Source organism: Quercus suber, unplaced genomic scaffold (genome assembly GCF_002906115.3).
Source record: "Quercus suber isolate HL8 unplaced genomic scaffold, Cork oak 2.0 scaffold_491, whole genome shotgun sequence".
Lineage (NCBI taxonomy): Eukaryota > Viridiplantae > Streptophyta > Magnoliopsida > Fagales > Fagaceae > Quercus > Quercus suber.
The window spans coordinates 568796-574517 of NW_027069940.1; positions in this window are offsets into that span (position 1 = coordinate 568796).

Below are 5722 nucleotides of genomic sequence, written 5' to 3' on the forward strand. Positions count from 1 at the left end.
TGTTTGGAGTGGTTCTCACATTCTTATCGGAAAAAGTCACACTTCCCCCTTTAGTAGAAGACATTGAAGCTTTGGTGGCTGTCAGAGCTATTTCCTTTGCATTAGATCATGGTTTTTCATCTATTATCCTTGAGGAAGACTTAGAGACAATTATTAAAGCTTTGCAGAACAACGAGGAATCTTTTGCTTCATATGGCCACCTTCTCTCTTCTACAAAATCTTCTATAGATGCCTTCAGTGATATTTCTTATTCTCATATTCATAGGTTAGGTAACTCAATAGCTTATAACCTAGCTAGACATGCCAAACATGTTAGTGGTTTATATGTGTGGATGAAAGATGTTTCTCCACACCTTTATATTGTACTTATGACTGATTATGGCTAAGTTTTTAATAATAGTTCGAGGTATTCCTTCTCAAAAAAAAAAAAAATATATATATATATATATATACAACATTCATATTGGTTGTATATTAAACTTTTGTGTTGTGTGTATGCAAATCAACATTTGGGCACACAATTTATACATGATCAAACTTATAGTTGCATGGCTAGATAGCTTAGTGAATACATGTTGGTGTGAAATGGGGTTTCTCATATAATTAAATTACTTCAAAGCAGAAATGTGTTAGCACTTAGCACCAATTGTGTTTTCAACCAAACCAAACGATTCTTCTAACTTTTCAATTTAAAGTAAACATTTGACTTGCATAACTATTTTTCAAATACAAAATGTACCAATAATGAGAAGCACTATTTCGAAGGGTAGCTTAAATGGAATAATAATTGTGATTGCTAGAGGAGGAGCATGAATTTATATGGAGTAAATTTTAAAGGCTATGATTGTGAATTCATCAAACTTATAACATTTAACCATCCAAACTTGTTGTTTAAGTACAAGAATATTAGGGATTTAATCTTGTAGCTTTCATCCGTCTAGAGGGAGATAAAAAAAAAACATTGAAGTTGTTGAACTTTTTTCCATATTATAGTTATATTTATATGCAAATTTTTAATCTGATTATAACTCTTTTTGCTATTAAAATAAACAATAATCAGATTTTCATTAAATATGTATCATTTATAAATATTTTTTGACAAATTTTCTCATGCATCACATGAGTAAGCGACTAGCATTCATGAATGGGAGGATCAACACAAAATTACCTATACTTTTGAGAATCTTTTATACTAGATATTCCATTCCAATTAAAAGTTACGAAATACATAATCTTTATGTGTGAGTGGGGGGAGGGGGAGCTAGATTCAACTTCAACACTTAAAACCATAACTGGTATCTCCACCTCTAAAACTCAAAAAGACATCATAATTCCATCAATGAGTGGAAGAAAAAGAGGAATCTCCTTTGTTGGTCAACAAAGTCATCACAATATATAAGAAGAAGGTAAGATCGAGAAGATCTTAAAAAGAGGAGAGATGGTCGTCAATGTATGGCCTATAACTTTATTATTCAAAAGAACTTCTCAAAACGATTGGGATGTCAATGATTTTGATTATCATATTCTCTGAAAATTATGTGACCAAGCAAGTGTTGACTGCCTCAAAGAATGTGGCACCACTAGACAAAGGGCCTTTGCCTAGTTCGAAAATCTAATATTTTATTGAATAATCATATTCTACTATTTAGGGTCACTATAGTGCATATTAGTTTCACGGCTAGAAGAGCAGTCTTATTCACCATTGTAATCCCTTTTTTGATAACCTGCAATGTATGGCCTTAAGGACCTTTAAAGCAGGTCTTGGAAAACTAATTTTATTGTATAAGTTTACCACCAAAAAAAAAAACTATCAGATGGTCCATCCCATTAATTATATGTTAATGTATTTATATAAGATTGTGGCTTTTGAGAAAAATACAAAAAAAAAAAAAAAATCACTTAATAATTTGATTGGCCAAACACTTTTTTTTTCTTTTTAAATTTGCTATATACATGAAAACCACAATTTATGCATATTTATTTATAAGAAAAAATGTTCAAGTTACAAAAACTATTGCTCAATCTTCTTTTCCTAATCCTAAAAATGTAGATGTTGAACCCCTTAGAAAGCCAAATAATATATGGCTTTATGTCACTTGTATATAAAAAGAGATTCTTAAAAAAAAATGGTTCATAATCAATTATAAATGATTTTAGTACAATGAAAGAATGTAAGGTATAATTTTGTTGAATTAAATTTAAGTTATGAAATAATTTTTTTTTTTATTATTATTAATGAATTTTATAATATTTAACTTGGCCCCGTGGAAAAATTTCATGGCTCCGCAGCTGGCTACTCCCACCATACGCAAATTGTCAAATCAACACAAATAATCAAACCAAATGATATTTAAATGGTAAGGTATCATATAGTTTTATCAAACTCAATTGAGAAAAATAATAAAATAGCAGTAGTAATACAACTATTTGTTGTCCCCTATCATCTTCTAAAAATTCTAAGTAGTAACACCACTATACACAAATTATTAAACCAAATGAGATTTAGTTAGTAAGAGCATTCACATTAGCACATGCAAAAATTCATGTCTATTTTAGCATAAAAACCTTTTTTTTTTCTATCTTACATGCTCACATTTCAAAAAACCAAACATCAAATTATCTATTTTACACTACATTTCATTAAAATTTAATTTTTCTTTATTTTTTTTAATTATATCTCTTTCTTTGCACATAACAACTACCTTCCACTATCGTCCTTTATCTTCGGGATATGTAAAGAAAGATTAAAAAACTAAATTCAAAATGAATAGTATCCATGTAAATTTACATGGTTAATGTAGCAAACCTGTAAATTTACATAATTATACACAAATTGGTGTGTGTTATTTTTAGGCAAAATTGTGTAAATTTTACACATTTTTTATTATACACCTACTGATGTGAGTGCTCTAATATATCAAATAGGTTAGAGTTTCTATTTTATATCAAAGAGAGGGGAAAGGAGTAATTAAAAAAAATATTATAGTATGAAAGATATATGTATTTATAATTTGTTAGTGTTATTTATTTTAGATTTGTTACTTAGTTTAAATTTGATATTTTGATTTGTTTTAATATTTTAAGAGTTAGTTTTGATCAACTTGGAATATTATAACTAATTTTTTAAGTTGTAATAATTTATTAAATAATGAGCTTTAATAATTTATTGTAAGCCAAATTTTTTTTTTATTATGTCTAACAAAATGATTCCAACCCAATTGGTTCCTTAATGGTTAGCTTAGGTTGGTTTTTAGGCCTACAATGGATTGGGTTGAAAAATAACTCAAAACTAACTGACCCAACCCATACACACCCCTAAATATGAATTTTGCTTCTGAATGTGACCTAGTTTAAATGGATCTTTTGATAGTTGAGATCTATCGACAGCTTTTATCAATGTCGTAGTTGTTGATGATCTAGAAGTTGAACGACATTAGATGTTAATGTTTAGGATAGATATATATATATATATATTAATTTAGTGTTTTGATAGACTAATTTAGGGTTGTATTTGTGGATTGATGATATGGCAGCATCTTAACCATTTACTTAAAGGAAATTTGGGGATTAACAACTCTACATTGTGCGCTTAATTAGTCTATCAATCGAGAGCTTAATGTTGCCAACCACCATCATTCTTCATCCAAATTTTCTAAAATGACTAAAACTTCAACATAAGGTCCAAACATCAAATGCAATTGGTGTATTTGGATTGAAAATTACCTGAATTTGAAACAAGAAAAAGAATTTAGAACCCTATGGTGCCCCAAACCTATGTACGTTACTTTTCAAGACAGTGGATTTAGGCTCCCTATTTATTTATTGGTGGGCTTCCTTACAATCCTACATGTTTTGCTTCAAACATAGCCTAGACCGCCCAACCTCTGGAATCCCTGTGGTTTCCAACTCAACACCCTCTTCCCTTTTGATGCTGCTTCTTACTTTCTCTACTCTCTTTGTGCTTTCGTCCCCTCTATGTTTACCCCTTCTCTCTCTCTCTCTCTCTCTCTCTCTCTCTCTCTCTCTGCGTTGCCTTCCCTCCTCTTCTCCCTCTCTCAAAACAACCCATTTTTCTCTGGCTACTCTTCTTCCCTTATATAGACTCCCCTTATGGGTCGAGATCTACCTGAATGCATAACGAATTCCCCGAACACTACTATATAGTCCCTGTCATACTTATTGTTGGGCCAGGCCCATTCCTACAAGGTTCGAGCCAACTTCAATCCCCCCGGGCTAACCTTAGCTACCCAAGCTGATCTTGGGCTTAAGCTTGGTAGGCTGGTACCGAACATTCGGGCCGAAGTCCCCCACAAACCCAATTCATGAAACCCAACTAGGAACATTGTATTGGAATTGGTTTTTAAGTCTAGCCAACATCTAGACCCAAATTCTCTCTCCTTCACTCTACGAAAAAAAATATTTTGTATTAAATGATACCACGTCATTCGTACCAAAACTCAATAAGTGAAAGATATGTGTGTAAAAATAATTACCTACTAAAACGTCTTTCATTTGTTAGTGGGATAGTTATTTTTTACTAAGTCTCACACTTATCGGATTTTGATACCGATAACATGGTATTATTATGATACCAAATACCTTCTCCCACTCTAAACTCTACATGTTACAGTACTCCAAAACCGTCCTTTCCTCTTTGTCCTCTCTCTCTCTCTCTCTCTCTCTCTCTCTCTCTCTGAATTCAGCGGCAATAACAGACAATAACTCAGTTTAGGGAAAAACTTAGATAGTCCCGGAGCAGTGCTTTGGGCTCTCACAAAGTGGGTGGAGTTCTTTACCTAATGAGATTCTTACCCATATTTTCATTTTCCTATTCATAAAATCCATAATCATCTGTACCTCAATCTCAAAATGGAAATCACTAATCCAAAACTCAACTTTCATTTCCACCTGTCTCCCCTACTCCCACAACAAAAACCTCCTTCTCTTCTGCCTCTATCCACAGATTCAGAAAGTATCCTTTGTATTTCATAATGAAGATTACCCTCATTTCACCCTACACTCCAGCTTTGATTACCCTTTCCACGTTCCATTCCGTGTGGTGGGTACTTGTGACGGCCTGCTCTGCCTTTCTGAAGATTTACACTTTTATCTCTATCAGTGAAAGATTATGTCGGTGGAACCCTTGTGTTAGAAAGTTAGTGAACCTTCCTTCACCCAGTGCCACATACACTGGGCTTCTTGGGTTTGGGTTTGATCCCAAAATTAAAGACTATAGAGTGGTCAGGTTTGTGACTTAGAAGATAGACTTGACCTTGCAAATCCTCAACCCGAGGTCGAGGTTTATTCACTGTCCACTAATGAATGGAGAGTTATTAGGACTGGTTTGTTTCGCATATGTACTTTATGTCGTCTTGAGCCACATGCATTTGTCAATGGGGTTATCCATTGGGTTGCTTACAGAGTGACTGATGACGGATTTCAACCTTTTGTTTTGGTGTTCAATTTGGCGGACGAGGTCTTCCGCGATATACAGCTGCCGCCAGAACTTCCAGATACCAATGAAAATATTGGTGAGTTTTTGCACAGTTTTTCTTCTGTGTATGGGTCTGTTTATGTATATGGGAATTCCACTGCCTATGGTTATGAAAAGCAGTATATTTGTCACGATGGGCATGGTCATCGTCATTTCATTTTATGGGGTGTGAAAGAGTATGGTGTTGCATCGTCTTGGACACCATTTTTTTTCTTTATATATACTCAT